The sequence below is a fragment of the Hakea prostrata genome, chromosome 1 (assembly GCF_041222555.1).
Source record: "Hakea prostrata isolate BN-2017 chromosome 1, UWA_Hpros_2, whole genome shotgun sequence".
Lineage (NCBI taxonomy): Eukaryota > Viridiplantae > Streptophyta > Magnoliopsida > Proteales > Proteaceae > Hakea > Hakea prostrata.
Genome location: NC_142600.1, coordinates 7,442,836 through 7,461,492, shown reverse-complemented (window position 1 = coordinate 7,461,492; position 18,657 = coordinate 7,442,836). Strand labels below are relative to the sequence as shown.

The 18,657-nt window shown below is 37.9% G+C and overlaps 1 long non-coding RNA gene across 1 annotated transcript; it reads left to right on the top strand.

The window, feature by feature from the left end:
* The first annotated feature begins 2,979 nt into the window (after positions 1-2,979).
* On the top strand, positions 2,980-16,505 carry LOC149027095 (uncharacterized). Its single transcript, XR_016174023.1, has 3 exons — positions 2,980-4,528; positions 4,622-4,725; positions 15,682-16,505. It is a non-coding gene; the product is annotated as an uncharacterized LOC149027095 (long non-coding RNA).
* The last annotated feature ends 2,152 nt before the right edge of the window (positions 16,506-18,657 follow it).

The following is an 18,657-nucleotide window of genomic DNA, read 5'->3' as shown; positions in this document are numbered from 1 at the left end:
TATAAAACATAAAACTTTCATGGCGTTTGAAGCTTAAAGCTTTGAAAACGTTTTCAGAAGTAAGTTTTATCAAGCTTCTAAAAGTGTTTCTTGGAACTGAAAAACTGCTTTTGGTGTTTTCTGGAGCAGAAACATTGGGCGGGTTTGTTTGGATATGCAAATTTGAAACCTAATGATTTCAAATGTTGGAACCGGGCATAGGATCAAATGGTATAAGTAAAAAACTAATAAAAAATATAATAAAAATTTCAAAATAAAAAATACAAAGAGATGACCGTTGTACATGTTGAACTAGTTCTTCTGTGTCTGTCTCTCTCACTAGAATCTAATATATATCATAAAAAAAAAAAAGAAAAAACCTCCTTTCAAAAATAGCCTGCTTCAATGACTATCTTGAACGTTGAAGTAGACTGAGAAGAATCCGGATCATGTCCCCGTCGGGCCATGGCTTCCTGACCACAAAAACAAGTGGATTCTACTGGTGAAAAAGTTTTTATTATTTTTTTTTTCAAAAAGTGTTTTTCACTATGGGCCCCACAGGTTTTTGTGGTCAGGAAGTGTCGGGGAGCACTTTGTGCTCTCCCGACGGGGACATGATCCGGATTCGACTGAAAAGAGCTCGTAAGGATTATTGAGTGCATAACTCATAATGATCATTTTCTCGTTTTGCCCCGTTAAAAATTCCTGTTGAAGGATATTAGAATGTTCATTGGTGGCCCTCATTTGTTTGTTATTGAGTCCATTTCTAGAGCTGCGAACCGGTTGCGGATGCTCTGGTATGGAATGCCTCATCCTTAGCAAGTTGGGTGATTTGGTCGAATTCTACTAAATGATTGTTGGATTTTTTATGCTAGGTTGTTTAGTTCATCTTGCCCTTTGCAATAAATTCACCTTTTACCAAACAGAAAAAAATCTATACTTGAATGTCACAAATTCATCCATTAATAAATGCAAAGATTTGATAATGTCATAGTGAAGACAAATTTTCAACATGTCAAATCTTTTGAGGTTTATTTTGAGTATTGAAAGCGTTTGAATTATTACTTTTTTATGTTGATCACTCCAAATAAGTTGTGTCATGTTTATAAGTCTCGAGCTCTTACTTTTGTTATAACTTTAGTTAGTGGGGTGAGATACTCTGGTGTGCCTGCCGAAATCATGAAGAAGCTGGAATAACTCAGAAAGAGAGTGGCGCCTGAGAGCGTCTGTTGTCGCTTTGTAGAGGAAGAGTACGATCTTGCATTGACCCCCTTCGCATGACCTAGAAAGAAAAAGAAGTCCGTGCTACTATAAGGCCTCTAAACTCCTCCCTCAGGACACTGTTGCGTTGCCATGGGGACGGGGTAGCCCCAACTTCCATAGGTCCCCCTGAAAAACACGGTAAATTTTCTCTTCGAAGTGCGTGGGAATGCATTTGGGTTCGTCACTTACCAATGGACTGGGCCTCTTTGATATGGTTTCCTTTGCACCAACCTTGGTTTTCCTTCATTACCTGGCTGGTGATTGAAGGAAGATTACAAACAAATCATGTATTTTTAACATGGGAATTACATAAGATCTACGCTGCCCACTGTGTGATTCAACGCCTGAAACAGAGGATCATCTCTTCTTTAATTGCCCTGTTTTCGCTTGGATTTGGTTCGCGGTCTTGTGATTGAATGGGTTTAATCGTGCTCCTCTTTCATTGCTATCGGATGAACTTCAGTGGCTCCATTCTCACTATCTAGGTGACTCTCTTATGATGCAGGTTCGCAAGTTTAGTTTTACCGCCACAGTTTATCGATTATGGGAATCTCGTAATTTCATTCTTTATCGGAATGAGAGGAGATGAGCCTGTGTGATGCTAAATCTCATATTGGGTGATACCCAAAATCGTTTTTCTCATATGGTCCAACGTGTGGAGGATTCTCCGAGTCATCGCTCTTTCTTCTCAAATTGGCGAATTACTGTTAACTATGCTCTCTCGGCTGAATTGCGTCTTTGCTGGTCTAAACTTCCCTCTCAATGGGTTGCAATTAATTGTGACAATTTAGTTTGCTCGCCCACCTCTGGTTCGTATCACGGGGGATATGGAGCAATTGGAAGAAATTCTGCTGCTGAGGTTCTCTGTGTTGTAGCAGGTGGATGTCTTTCACCTAGTGTCATACATATGGAATTGACAGCAATTAGACTGGGTATGCGATACGCACGTCATTTAGGTTATTCCTGTGTCGAAATTTGAAGCGATTCCACTCTAGCAATCCAACAAATTGCTCAGCCTAGTGAAGCTTTATGGTCAACTCATGATATTTTAGAGGATATTTGGGGAATGCGACCTATGTTTCGCCATTGTGTCTTCATACACCATCTGAGGGAGGTTAATGCAGCCGCTGACTTTTTGGCTAGTTTGGTTTCAAACGAAGACGAAGTAGACTTCAAGTTGAACATTTGTCAAACCGATTATCGGTTATTATCGAGCAAGACCGGAATGGCTATAATTACTTTCGTTCCTAGTTTCTATGTAATATTTATATATTAGTATTAATATAAAGTGCGTATTTAACCAAAAAAAACTTTAGTTAGTGGATCCGTGGTGGCATTGGGTGGTCATGAGAACAAGAAATTCTGATCTTATAAGTAATTAACATGATTGAGGTAAATTGATCTTACCAAAAAAATGATTGAAGTAAATTGAATTGTTATTTTTTTATTTTTTTGAGGAGGTGGGGGAACTCTAGAAAAAAAATGGTATTTTAGCCGTAGAGGAGGTGCTAAGGGTAAGGGAAAGGAGGCAAGACATGATTGAAAGATATTTAAAATTTTAATATATTAATATAATATACTTATTTTTTAAAATATTTTTGGTAACTTTTAAAAGTTGTATTAATACATCCATATTAATGGGTAAACTTCTTTTTTTTTTTTTGAGGTAAATTATTAATGCGTTAACTTAAAGCAAGAAGTTTGACCAAAAGAAAAGGGAGGGAAAAAGAAGAAAAACTAAACCATTTAAATTTGATCATTGTTATTTTCCGTCTTTCTCACTGGTTGATCATCAGTGCTTCACCGGAACTGAATTCCGTCTTCACGAGCAACGAAGCAGTTGTTCGACTTATTATCTTCCGTCTTTCTCACTCCAGTTGATCAGTGCTTCGCGGTGGAACTTCATTCCGTCTCAACCAGCAACGAATCAACTGTTCGATCGGATTGTTCGACTGATCTTCCGTTTTTTTTACCCTATAAAAGATCTATTTTGTTGCCCAACCCTACTATGAAGCATTGCCATGATTCCCGCTTTATCCCTTTCTCGAATCACCAGGAATACCACCGCCCTATGTTTCTTTCGGTCCTTCCGGCGAAAGAAGCAGTTTCGGAACTCTCCTCTGTTTTAGTTCGACGGTGCAAGGGTTTCTCTCTCTCTTTCTTTTTCAGATGCAATTTTACAATTTCTATAACATATTTTGTTTCGGGGTAAGGGTTAGCAGAAAATTCTGAGATGTTCTTACTTCTTATTGAATGTTGTTTACCTCATTTAAGTGGTTTCAGCCTTTCAGGGGCCTTTGGCGTGAAGGTTTCACCCCAGATTTGGTCACTTGGGATATTGGAATGTTCTTATGTCTCAGACATTTGAGCAGGTAGGAATTGTACTTGATTAATTTTGTGTTCTTCTCTTACTCTCTCAGATGCAATTTTACAATTTCTATAACATATTTTGTCTTGGGGAAAGGGTTAGCTGATCAATAAACTACGTGTAAGGTTTATACAAATCGACAGTCGAAACCCTATTTTGTGGCTTAACATTGAAAGTGTCAAACCTTCCCTAGTTTGGCAGAGGCATCTCTTTTAGTTATTTCTGGTCTTGCTCGGAATAAATTGTGGCATTGTTCAAAATTTTTACTTGTTTCGTTTTCGTCCGTCTTTTTCTTTTCTCCTTTTGATTTACTTGACAGGCTAAGAAATTCTCCAAAAGGGGAGTGGAATGATCAATGATGAGATAGAAGACAATAGTAAACCATTCATTGGGATCGTTGGGCAGTCATTGAACTTGTCTAGAGTGAAATACTGTTGCGCTTGTTATTGATTTGTTTTCCCCCCTTCTCTCTCTCTGGGATGAGGTTCTAAACTTTTGCAATCTCAATCAATTGGAAGCACAATTTTATTTCGGTTTTCTCCCACTTCTTTGGAGGTATTGAAGAAATGACTGTAGTTCATGGCTGTGTTCAAACATTCTGCCATTTCGTTCTACCTATATGATTTGGTACCTCGTCTTAGAGTTGCTCAAATTGGTGGGCTTTTTTTCTTTTCTTTTTCATTTGGTTATTGTTCTGTATAGATATTGCATGCAGAATGGAAACTATTCTATTAAAATCTTGAACTCGCAGTCCTTACTGCTCTGCATTTGCCATCAGTATCATGCCATCTCATTTGAGGACAGAGGTTGTCTGATGATTGAGAATTCCTGGATATTTACCATTCATGAAAGCACAAGACAGATTGATGTCAACCTATGCAAAATTAGTTGTAAAGGAATGTTGGATCTAGCAATGAGGTATCCATATCTGCATTTTGATGTTTTTGTTACCTTTATTCCTTTCTTTCTCCTCTTGTCATGAAAGATTCCTATTTTTCTTTCTCAATGAAGTACTAAAACAGGTGGAAGACAGACATGATTCTTGGTGCTCAAATGGCTTAACAGATTCTCCAGATTGCTGGCTAGCCTGCTACTGGTGTTGTCCAGCCTCTGAGGTGAGTCATCTGAGATTTGAAATAATTAGTTGTATTTTCTGCTGCCTTGATTTTTATTGCTGCAACTTCATTATTTGTAGATACAAGGTATAATGGTAGGGTTATGCATGTAGTTTAACTACACGAAGGATTGTTTACATTTCGACTTGATATTGTACGTGAATTAGGTGATCTATTCCATTTGAAACTAATTGGTCAGTAAGAGTGAAACTGACCCTCTAAGCAAGTGGGAAAAATGTTATCACCAAATGCAAAAGAAATTGCCTTATAGTGGTGCGAGCCTTTTTGCAACAGTTAAGTTATACCATCGCAACCTTCAAGTTGCAGGTTCCAAACATGGAAACTGCCTCTTATGTAGCCTTGCATGAGGGCTTCAAATTTTTTGTCAATACTGCCAGTAAAATAGGATAACAGAAACAAATATGGGAAATTCGGTTAAGTGCTTTAATTGGGTTGTTTAGGGTTTCAGGCACTAATAGGAAATGTGTCTTTGGTAATTGGGACTGTAGGTCCTAGTGAAGGACCATTCAGAGTTTCAGCCTAGTCTAAGGTCTTTTATATTTTTAGGTTCATTTGAGGACACTTGGAACCCTTGGTCAAATGGGGTTTGGATGGGGAATTAGAGGGGTATTTGGATTGAATGTTAGGGTGAGGTTGCTGCATATTACTTTGGAGTATTAGCCTATTCTTATAGGGGAATGTTGGGGATTTGAATTTGGACTGAATGGCATTATTTTTCTTAAGAAAATAATGACCAAGGAAGAATTTGCATCAATCATTGATTTTTCTACCAGGAACATTGAAGAGGTGGTATGTTGTGTATGATAATACAGTTGATTCTCTTTGTTGGATGCGACAAGCAGGGATCAATGCTGAACTTCGAGTTATAGAGATCAACCTTAGAATCTAGACATTTTAAAATAAGTACATGAAAGACAAAGTATATGGTGCATTACTTTAGCACTGCTAAGATGGGTAATGGATGGTGAATATTGTGGAGTGTGACACCTTAACATGATTACTCTAGATATCTGGCATCAATTTTAAATGAAAAAGGTTGTATGTATATTATTGAAGCTGGATGGATGAAATGAAGTAGCATGGTCATTGTATGGCTTTAAAACTTGAGTGAGATTCCTATAAAGTAGTTGCACATTGACAATGATTTATAGTAGGAATTTCAGCATTTAGGAAATGGGATATAAATGGAGTAGCTTAGGGAAATTATGACCCTAGGTGAAAGGAGCTACAGAAGGAAATTAAGGGGTCTCACTTTGACTGAGGGTTAGGGTGCTGCATATTCTGTGTGAATATCAGCCTTTTCTGACTGGTTACCTATGTGATCAGAATTTGGACATAATAGTGTCAGGTTTCTTGAAAAACCAGCTACTGGGGATTAATTTGCACTAATCTTTGATGACCTAACGTGGAACATCCAAGAAGGTTATGTTTTGTATGCTTTTTGCTGATGCTTTTATTTTGTCTGATGAGACCTGCAACGACTAATGTTGATTTTGGAGTTAGCTAGACCCACCTTGGATTCCAGAGGATTTAAGATTAGTAGATCAAAGACAGTTTATGGCGTGTAACTTTAGCTCCACTAAATGGATAATGCATGCTGAATACTGAGGGGAGTGATGCCTTAAAGTGATTAGTTTAGATATCTAGGTCAATTTAAATAAAGAAGGTTGTAATGGTGTTTACACATAATAATGGAAGATGGGTCAATGAAATGGAGTTGTGTGTCCGGTTTGTGATCATTGTATGGTTTTAAAACGTGGAGGAAATTTCCGTAGAATAGTCATGCGATTGGCTATGATTTACAAGAGTAGTATGGGCATTTAAGAAATGGGATATAGATAAACTAAGTTTAGCATCGTAAACGATGTTAAGATAGATGTAATTGGATTAAAGGAATCAAGAAAGGCCCAGGCAGGATGAAAAATATCCACGAAGAGGCAATTAAGATATCCATGCTTGGCTTACGCCTTGTATCAATTATGAGCTTGAAAGAGGTCAGCGGTGGTTAGGGCTTCATCTTGCCGACACCAATTGTGAGTATTTGTATGGTTGTCAATTTGTCATTGATGTTATTGTGCTTCTTTCTTTGTACCCTTATTTGCATGTATTGTGTAGGTAACCTGATTAGTTTGAATAAGCTTAGTTGTTGTCATTGATTGGTTGTTTTGAAAGATATGAGTTTGGTTTAGGCTATTGTCCACAACAGCATGATGATTGATTTCGAGCACATTAACCTCATTCTGCCTCCATGGTTGTTTAAAGAGAAGACCCCCAGACTCGATGACTGCACTCCTCACATTCTCACTTTGTGAGAGCTTTGCCTAGGAATGGTTCACAATGTTACAGAAAAGATGTTTTCTCCACGACACTAGAAAATTCGAGATTGAATCTATTGGATGACATGTCTGCCTGATGGATGTGATGTTGGACAGAAAGCTTGGATCTTGTGCCTGATAAAAGATATGCTATCTGATGCAGCATGTCATTAGCCCCTCAGAGAATGGCACCTTGCATTAGTAATAGGGTTTACCAATAGCTTATCTCTGAAAAATCCAATTTTGTCATCTTTATGTGTAGAGTCTACGTTATTTGAATCACTTCACGATGAATAGGAATGATCCTAGATGCTTTCCAACAACTGAATTGAAAATGTAATCATTGATTGGTAAAGCAAGATGGGATTTAAAAAACAAAGAAAGATTAGATCTCCCTTAAATTATTTATGTATAATTCTGTCGTCTACTTCTTTCTGGAGCTTCTTCTTTGTGGTGAATCAAGGTGTGATGCATGGTGAACCTGATCAGTCCTTGCAGTAGTAAACCGGGGTAGTTCTCTTTTGTTGTTTAATGTCTGTGTGAAGATTCTTAACTTATTGTTGTACTTCCCCATGACCAGAAAATTAAAGTTTCTTTTGTGGTTCCTGTGACATAGCTATCTTATGTTCACTACAATTTCTGAGTCAAGAACATCTACAGGTCTTATATGAGATCTGGTCTTAGGAATTTCATGTGTGTTAGTATTTATGTACTGTTCTGTTGTCATACGCTGAATCTGCAATTTGGCTGCTGCATTCCTACTCCAAGTAGTATTTGATTACTGTTTTTTTTTGGATGAATAAATAAATATATTAAGAAACAAGGTCTTCAAGAAGAATACCGGAATGAAGAACAAAGACCCTAGGATACAACAATGAGCCTATTCCTTGGGGTATCATCAACCGGGAGGTGGGGAATAGCTAACAATCTGGAAGAAACATCGAAATAGATGGTATTCCAAATCACATCAATAGAGCAGGATTTGGAAGTCCATCTCCTAAGGTTGCGCTCCCACCAGAGGTGATGAATGGATGCACAGTAAACTAGCTTGCCAATCGATCACAGATAGAATTACTGTTGGTTGAAGGTTATTTGACATCTGTTTATATTGGCCTGTTTTATCTGAATTCAGCATTAAAGATCAAGCTTTTATGGAGGACTTGGTAGATTCCTAGTTTGACAGATCTTGATCAATCCTATTGTCACTACTTCTCTTGCACTTTTGTTTATCTGAAGCTGCAAGTTTGGATGAGGAGCAGCAGAGTTGAGGATTGCTTACGGTGGCTCAAGAAGCTGATAATATGCAATGAATTTGCTGCTGGTATTCTGATTGAAAAGAAGATGCAGATGAGTTTGTGACATTGTGGGTAGATTAGAAAGTGCTTTGATGAGGACATCAGTGAGCAGTTCCGAGTTTACCGGCAACGCCGACATAGAGATCATCTCATGACGGCATCTATGTGGATGGATGATGAGTTCGGAGGTTATTGGATTGCTAGGATCCTATGGTTCGATGAGAAGCACTGCTCATAGGCAATTTGTCATGTTATTTTCCTTAATCTTAGTGGGTTGGGTAGTAGTTTGTTATTGAAATATTTTAATTTCATGTTTGAGTCTTTATGGGCTGGGCCTAGAGTCTATTTTGGCCTAATTTTGAATTATTTTGGGTTTGGGTTATATTTACTACTTAAGTTGGGTTTATTTTGGGAAATAAACATGTAGGGTTGTGAGGGATCAATTTTTTTTTATTTAAACCTTTTATGAAATTCGTTTTTGGCAATGGATGAAAGAATTAGAAGAGAAGAACTCACGCTGCTCTCTCTCTCTCTCTTGTAGAACCAGCTTTTCCCTCTCTCTCTAGGTAACCTCTCTTTCCTCCTTTCACCCTTCTTTCCCACTAGAAAAATTCCCCATACTCTCCTCTACAAAGGCCTACTCTTTTTTTTCCTCAAAAAAGATCTAGTTTCTTTCTTGGAAATCTTTTTCTTCTTCCCCAAACCCCACGGTTGTTCTGTTTTCTTGCAGAAAAATTTTTGTTCTTTTTTTCTTCCCTCTTTCCCTTATTTCCTTTTATTTTCCTACCCTACGGCAGTCTCTATTTTTCTTTAGTTAGTCTCCCTTCCCTTCTCTTTGTTTCTTTTCTTTTTCTCTCTCTCTTTTATCACCTCTAGTACAATAGTCTTGATGTGGTTCTCGATTCTAACCCTATTCTCCTTCCTAGGATTTGCCATTACTTCAAAAAATATTTCTCCTTTCCTAGGATTCACCACTACTTCAAAATATTTTTTTTTCTTTCTCTTATTTCTGATCATAAATGCTTTCTAACCCCTATTTTGCAGCCAGGATAAGCAGGTAATGTTATCTCCCCCTAAATATTTCTCATTTATTCTTTGGCAGTAGTTTTCTTTGTAAGACTCCCTTTACATTGTTAATTGTTGAATTCCTTGTTAGAAATCTGATATTGATTAGGACAGCTCTATTTTCTTTAAGTTTCTTAATCCCCTTGCATTCAATTTAGTGTTATGGTGCTACGATCCCCGTTACCTTGTTTCCCTATTGATTATTGTTTAGTTGTGCTTATCAGTTATGACTTATTGTGTTTCTTTCTCTACTTTAGCTGTCTTACATACTTGATTAATCAGAATTCAAGTGTTGCAATTCCTTTCTTTACTATCTGTCAAGAATATGTGTTTAATTCTAAGAGTCTAGTAGCCCACTTTGTAGGTCCCCTAATTTATAGGGTTTCTCCTACATCAATTTTGGTATTAGAGCATGGCTTAGAGTGTTAGTACTACTGGACTTTTAGGTTTGGGGTTTTAGAATTGTTGGTTTTTAGTTTAGGTGTCTTTAGGTCAGACCGTGTATGGTAGTAACCCGAAGTGGAAACGAGTATTCCAATATTACTGGTTCATCAAGTGCCCAATTGACCCCTGACCAATATTTTTACTCAATTGCTCCAACAAAATGGAGAGATTTTAAAGGCCATTCAAACAACTCAAGAGGAGTTAAATAACCAAAGGGCAGCACAGGCAGCCCAAGCCACCACCATTCAGGCTATAGAATGTAATGTTCAGACCCTTGCAACACGACTTACAGTCATAGAGGGACAACAAGAGCAGCATGGACATAATGCTCAAGCCAATGGACCTAGGGTGAAAACTACCAAGTGGACCTCCAGAACTTTGACTACCACTTCGAGGACCTTGATAGAACTGGGGATAATTTTCAAGGTAATGGAAGAGGTAGAGGTAGAGGTTATGGAGCACATGGACATCTTGGTCCTATGCATCATGCAACGTATGAGCATGATAATGCTCTTGACACCCATGATAGATGGTTCGATATTAGGAGGATAGTCAAGGTAGAGGCCCCATCTTATGATGGCCAAATAGATGCGAAAATCTTACTAGATTGGATTAGACAAATGGATAGGTACTTTGATTTTTATAATATGTCAGAAGAGGTTCGCTTTAGGTTTGCTAAGATTAAGCTTACCGGGGCTGCCCAAGATTTTTGGATAGAATTAGAGTACCAAGAGAACAATCTAGGACTTGAGCCAGTGACCACTTGGGTTGAGCTGCAAGAAAGGCTTAAAAGGGAGTTCTTACCTATCACCTATAGGCTGAACTTGTTGAACAAAATGAACACCCTAAAGCAAGGGAAATTAACTGTGATTGAGTACATGGCCAAATTCAATGAACTTAAAATTAGAAGCCGTACTCGTGAGGATCTTGAGCAAACACTTTCTAGGTTTATTATCCGGTCACGACTTGCACCCCACTTAGTGCGAGATGTCCCTCGAGCCTTTAGGATTGCTCTAGAACTTGAGACGTCCATGAAGACTTTTCCTCAAAAGAAGAGCTTTTAGCTCGGAGAATCTAGTTTTCGAAGGTCTACCGCTAACACTACCAATTTCCAAAGACCCCCTATTAATCCACAACATCCAATTGATAACAAGGGTAAAGGCATTTTGGGAATTCCCCCCATGAAAGCTGGCTAGCTTGAGTGTTTCAAATGCCAAGGATTGGACATGTTGCTAGGGATGCCCCAACAGAAACCTTAATGTTGGAGGGCAAGACCATATGGATTTAGATAAGGATGATGATCAGGAGCTTAAGTATGAAGACCATAGACCGGATGAGGACATATCTGATGAGGATCTTGATATGGAATATGGGTCTAAGCTTGGAGTTGTGCGTTGTATGGTATCACAACCCAAAGATATTGATGATTGGCGACAAACTAATATTTTTATTACCTACACTTGCCATCAAGGTTAAGAACTGTCGAGTCGCTATAGATAGTGGTAGCTTCATGTAGTTGCTTGCTCAAAGTGTTGTTTCCAGAATGGGGCTCAAACCAAAGGTTCACCCTAAACCGTACAAGGTTGCTTGAGTCGATCAGTCTACTATCCCTGTAACCCTTAGGTGTTTAGTTCCCCTACATTTTGCTGGTTATGAGGATAGAGTGTGGTGTGATGTCCTAGAGATGGATGTTGCTCACATCATTCTAGGGAGACCATGGTTATATGATAGGGATGTCACTATCATATAACCATGGTCTATATCTTTGAATATAAAGGGAAAAATATCCGATTGATCCCTAGCACTCAAAAAGAGTTTAAGGTTGTGGAGCATAAAGGTAGTACCATCAAACAAACTTGCTCTAAAACACTTGGCATACTAAATCAGCAATAATTTGAGTTGAGTGTAAAAAGTCAGGAGTTGTTTATGCTCTAGTTGCCTCGCAAAGTAGTCCAGATATGCATCAATTCTGGCGGACTCTATGGAGGATGATGGGAACCAAACTCCGTTTCTCTTAATGATCAATATAAGTCCAAAGCCGATGTGCATCGACGACTGCAAGAGTTTCAAGAAGGAGATATGGTGATGGTTAGGATCAGACCACAACATTTCACTAAAGGGAAAGCAAGCAAGCTACATACTCGTAGTGCAGGACCATTCGAGATTTTGAAGAAAATAGGAACTAATGCCTTTGTTCTTAATCTGCCAACTAACATGGGGATCAATAATATTTTCAATGTGGAGGACCTTGTCCCCTTCCATGGCACTTATCTAGATGACCTTGACACCCTTCCCTTTGTTTTTGATGACCTTGCTAGTAAGACCCCTTGATGTAGGAGAAACCCTAGAAACTAGGGACCTACAAAGTGGGCTACTAGACTCTTAGAATTAAACACCTATTCTTGATAGATAGTAAAGAAAGGAATTTGCTGCACTTGAATTCTGATTAATCATGCATGTAAGACAGCTAAAGTAGAGAAATAAATACAATAAGTTCTACTGGAAAGCACAACTAAACAAGAATCAATAGGGAAACAAGGGGATGGGGATCTTGGCACCATAACACTTAATTGAATGCAAGGGTATTAAGAAACTTAAAGAAAATAGAGCTGTCCTAATCAATATCAGATTTCTAACAAGGAATTCAACAATTAACAATGTAAAGGGAGTCTTAGGAAGTTTTTGTTTTAAACAAAACTACTGCCAAAGAAATATTTGGGAGAGACAATGTTACTTGTTGATCCTAGCTGCAAAAAAGGGGTTAGAAAGCATTTAGGAACAAAAATAAGAGAAAAAATATATTTTGAAGTAGTGGTGAATCCTAGGAAAGGAGGAAAATAAATATTTTGAAGTAATGGTGTATCCTAGGAAAGAGAGTAGGTGATAAGAGAGAGGGAGAGAAAGAAAAGAAACAAAGAGAAGGGAAGGGAGACTAACAAAAGAAAAACTATACTACCGTAGGGTAGGAAATAAGGGAAGGAAAAAGAACAAAGATTTTTTCTGCAAGAAAAACAAAACAACTTTGGGGAAGAAGAAAAAAGATTTTCAGGAAAGCAACTAGGTCTTTTGAGAAAAAAAAGAGTAGATCTTTGTAGAGGAGAGCAAGGAGAATTTTTCTAGTGGGAAACAAGGGTGAAAGGAAGAAAGAGAGGTTACCTGGAGAGAGAGCAGCGTGAGCTTCTTTTCTAATTCTTTTTTTTATTCATTGATTGCCAAAAACAAATTCCATACAAGGTTTAAATAAAAAAATTGATCCCTCACAACCCTACATGTTTAATTCCCAAAATAACCCCAATTTAAGTTGTAAATATAACCCAAACCCAAAAGAATCCAAAATTGGGTCAAAATAGACTCTAGGCCTAGCCCATAAAGACTCAAACATGAAATTAAAATATTTTAATAGTAAACTACTACCCAACCCACTAAGACTAAGAAAAATAACATGACAAACTGCCTATGAGCAGTGTTTCTCATCGAACCATAGGATCCTAGCAATCCGATAACCTCCGAACTCATCATCCATCCACATAGATGTTGTCGTGGGATGATTTCTACGTTGGCGTCGCCGGTAAACTCGGAACTGCTCACTGATGTCCTCTTCACCCCTTCACTCCCTACTACTTCAATACCACCTATGCCTAAATTTCACAACAGAGTTGAGATAGTTGAAGAGATCCTTGATGAGAGAGTTACAACTACAAAAGAGGGAGGTTACAGAGAATCCTTAGTTAAGTGGCGGGGACATCCCGATATCAACAACACTTAGATCACGATGGTGAAGCTACAACGACTTGACTCAGACATGCTAGTTCCAGAGCCTTTATTCACCGGAGGTGAATTCTTCAAAGTCGGGGAGAGTTAATAAGGACATCAGTGAGCAGTTCCAAGTTTACTGACGACGCCGACGTAGAGATCATCCCACGACAGCATCTATGTGGATGGATGATGAGTTTGGAGGTTATCGTATTGCTAGGATCCTATGGTTCAATGAGAAGCACTGCTCATAGGCAATTTGTCATGTTATTTTCCTTAATCTTAGTGTGTTGGGTAGTAGTTTGTTATTGAAATATTTTAATTTCATGTTTGAGTCTTTATGGGCTAGGCCTAGAGTTTATTTTGGCCAAATTTTGAATTATTTTGGGTTTGGGTTATATTTACTACTTAAATTGGGGTTATTTTGGGAATTAAACATGTAGGGTTGTTGGGGATCAATTTTATTATTTAAACCTTATATGGAATTCGTTTTTGGCAATGGATGAAAGAATTAGAAAAGAAGAACTCACACTGCTCTCTTTCTCTGACGGAACTAGCTCTTTTCTCCTTTCACCCTTCTTTTCCACTAGAAAAATTCCTCTTGCTCTCCTCTACAAAGACCTACTCTTTTTTTCCTCAAAAAAGACCTATTTTCTTTCTTGTAAATCTTTTTCTTCTTCCCCAAACCCCACGGTTGTTCTGTTTTCTTGCAGAAAAATCTTTGTTCTTTTTTTCTTCCTTATTTCCTTTTATTTTCCTACCCTATGGCTAGGGGTGTCAATTTATAGCCCGAACCGTTAAAATCAAACCACACCGGCCCGTTATAGCCCGAACCAGCCTTGAACCAAACCTTAATGGGCCATAATTGGGCTGAGGGTTGTGGAGCCCGCACCAACCCGAAACCAAACCGCAACCCGATTTGTAACTTTACATTAAATAGTATTTGAATCATTATATTACCATTAGGTAGTTGGTATAGACAATTAAAAAAATTAAGCATGAATTTAAAAATTAAATAGTCATTTTACTACTTAATATCTAGGTTCTTGATTTCTATAGAATGGGTGGATTTTTTTTTAATGGAATTAACCAATAGAAACTTTGCTTTCCATATAATTTTTGCTTTTGTTGTAGGATGCTCAATTGTTTCTTCTTGTTTTTTTTCTTACACACCATAAACCGTTAGTTAGCCTGAACCCAAACCGCACCAAACTGAAATTGGCCCAAAACCATTATTTTGCTAATGGGCCGTGTTTGGGCTAGGTGTTTTTCAGCCCGAAACTGCCCCAAACCGCACCGTTGACACCCCTACCTACGGCAGTCTCTTTTTTCTTTAGTTAGTCTCCCTTCCCTTCTCTTTGTTTCTTTTCTTTTTCTCCCTCTCTTTTATCACCTCTAATACAATAGTCTTGATGTGGTTCTCCATTCTAACCCTACTCTCCTTCCTAGGATTTGCCATTACTTCAAAAAAAAATTCTCCTTTCCTAGGATTCACCACTACTTCAAATTTTTTTTCTTTCTTTCTCTTATTTCTGATCCTAAATGCTTTCTAACCCTGTTTTGCAGCCAGGATCAGCAGGTAACGTTATCTCCCCCTAAATATTTCTCATTTATTCTTTGGCAGTAGTTTTCTTTAAAACAAAAACTTTGTAAGACTCCTTTTACATTGTTGAATTCCTTGTTAGAAATCTGATATTGATTAGGACAGCTCTATTTTCTTTAAATTTCTTAATCCCCTTACATTCAATTTAGTGTTATGGTGCCAAGATCCGTGTTACCTTGTTTCCCTATTGATTATTGTTTAGTTGTGCTTATCAGTTAGGATTTATTGTGTTTCTTTCTCTACTTTAGCTATCTTACATGCATGATTAATCAGAATTCAAGTGCTGTAATTCCTTTCTTTACTATCTGTCAAGAATAGGTATTTAATTCTAAGAGTCTAGTAGCCCACTTTGTAAGTCCCCTAGTTTCTAGGGTTCCATGCTTGCAGTCTTTCATTTGAATATCCTTGCAAATATATGGGTATGAAATTAACAGGATCACTGCTCAGCTGTGTATTGCAGTTGGAAGTTGGCAACTCTTGTTGATGCTAGATATTCTTACTATCAACATGCTTGGACGCTCTATATGAGGACCTTGGATGGATGGGTGAGCTTGTAGCTCAGTTGATAATGAATTGGTGGAGAATGGATCAAGTCACATGATTCTTATGTTGCCACTACCACTGCAGCTGGCTTTATTTTTGAATTAGTTTGATCAATTCTTGAATAGAGGAGATGACTGTCCCAATATCCAGAGAGCTTTTGAGGTCTGGTGGAGGAGAGTAACTGTTCACTTACATTTACAGGTTGCTGTCTGATGACATTACCTAAAGGTAAGCAAATTGCTATTCTATTCATCCTAGGCTAGCTTTGAGTAATTGGACAGTCATTGCCTTCTCTTACTTATCTTCTTGGCCATTCTTCACTTTTGTGCATTTGCATTCATCTGCAAAATCCTTTTCTTGGTCATTTTATATTTGAACTATCAAATATGTTGGGAGAACCAAATAGTTGGAGACTTGGGTCATCATGGGCAGTTGATTTACCAAACACTTGTTGACTTCAAAAGGATAAAAGAAAATAAAAAAGTAGAGAGAGAAGAGTGAACTAGGGGCACCCTCTGCTTGGTATATTAATGGCATCAGACAATAATATGAACATTGCATTTGCTTATTGATGGATTGTGAGTTGATCAACCATCCAGGCCATTGATCTGTAAATTCTACCCAAGCCCAATCCAAATGGAGAGAATAGCAATACTTGGATAAGTGCTGGTAGTAGGAAAAGCCTATACCTAATGCAGGGGGTTAAGAACTTTAGACTACCCTACTCTCCCAAGAAATTTAAATACATGATAACTAGATTATTTATTTATTTATTTATTGGGTTTTGTTTGTGTTTGTTGGGGGGGGGGGGGGAGGGATAGATGGTAAAGACATAATAAGTAGAGTTTGATAACATATTAGCATGTGAAGTAAGAACGACTATCTCAACCAGGAACTCTCATGATCGATATGTATGTAACTAGATATGATTTTAATTGTTCTCGTTGTTGGATTCTTGGTTTATAATGATGCTCATGTAGATGGTTGATATCCTTGAGAGAAAAAGATTTTAAATTTAAGCTTTACTCTTTGAATGGTGTTTCCAATCCCATTTCCTAGTGCCAGTTATCAGTCAGTGTGAAACTTGTGCAAGGCCTGACATCAATCTTAAACTTGAAGTGGCTTTTGAGGTACTGAATCAAGATAATGTATCTCTGCCATGCGCTAAGCAACTACTTAGCGCATGACATCAGATTTTTGTTTAGGAACTAGGGACGAACAATGTTGACTTCTCACTGTTTGGATGAAAGTGGGCAAGTTATGCAACATCCATATGCCTGACTATTGAACCAGGTATGAAGATGACATGCTTGTGAGCGAACGGTGTTAGTCTCAACAATGTTTGGTTCTGGCACATTGATATTTGATGGCATGCGTTCGGTGTAAGGTTCTAGCAAATTCGTTCGAGTCCAGGTATATATGTGCATTTATTATATTTGTATTTTGTTTAGTTCCGAAATATTTTGGCAGGTCTTCTTTTCTTAGTGATAGAACCGAGTTGAGACTCGTGTAGCAACTTATTTGGTGATTGGCATTCATCATGTATGATGAATGCTATATAATCCTCAATCCTCATGTGGGATGGACTGCACCACACCATGGTAGGGATGAATGAATTCTTTAACCATGCATGAGTTGAAGGAGTTCAGGATAGCTCTTTGTTAGGGGAGAATAATGTATTCCTCGGATGGTTTTGAACCATACTATAGGGGGTGTGCCCCATATTAGATTTTCATTAGATATATTTGTCCAATTTTTCGTTGAAAACCTTTCAGACATTGTTTATTGTAGGGATATTTTAAAAATAAATAGTGATTTAACTATTTTCAGTGAAAAATTGGACAAATGTATTTAATGAAAAACTAATTTTGGGGTCTCTGTACTTTTTAAACATAAAGTGGGGTGTCAATGTTTTAAGGCCTCTATTTTGAGGTGCTAGTGCAATTTATCGAAAAAATTTTAAAATGTAATATCTGATTTTGTGGATTTCAAATCCATGGGATCAGGCAATCAAGCGGATCATAGGGTACCCTATTGTATAGATCATAGAATCTCCTCACGACTTATCTCATGAAGTCCCACACTGTGCTCTAAAGATCTCATCGAATCCCAATTGGAACGAAGAATCTTTTCTCTTTTTCGTTTTTTCTTCTGGAAGGTGCGGCCTATATCATCGGTGATATTGTCACTCTTTCACAACAGTTTGCCCACTGTGAGGTTAACTTTGCAGCGGATGCTTGCGGAAAGGAAGCAGCTTTAACCCAGGATGATTTCCGAGAAATGCCCCTCACCAACTGGATTAGTTTCTTCTGTATGATCAGCTAAGCTCAGGTGGTAGCTGTGGACCAGTTTCTGCACTTCGCATCCCATCCGTTTTGTCCGTCCGTGCGGGGTCCCCCCGAATACGGATATCCTTGTCTTTTTGTTTTATTGTTTTTTTTTACTTTGTTTTGTTTTCAAAGTCTAAGTTGTTAATTCTTAAATTTCAAACCTAGCCCTCACAAATAAAAGGTAAAGATGAAAACAGGTAGTCAAAAACTTGTATTCAATCTATATTCATGTCCGTTTAGAAAAATCTACTTAAAATAACTATCCGATTATCATCCGAATCGAAGATCCCCGAAAACCGATAGAACATTATCCGAATCCGTCCAAACATAATAGGATGCGGATAAGGATCTTCCACTATCCGATCCGACGTACACCCTTGTTCTGCTTTTAATAAAGTTTATGCATTCCCCCCAAAAAAAAACGTGATCTTTTCACTTGAAGAGAAACTAAACTAGGTCCCACTGTAAGAATTATATGTTTGGAGACATAAATTTTCACGAATGAGATCCAGAGAAAACAATCGAAAACAGAATTCTACAGACGGAGTAACTTTCATTAGTTC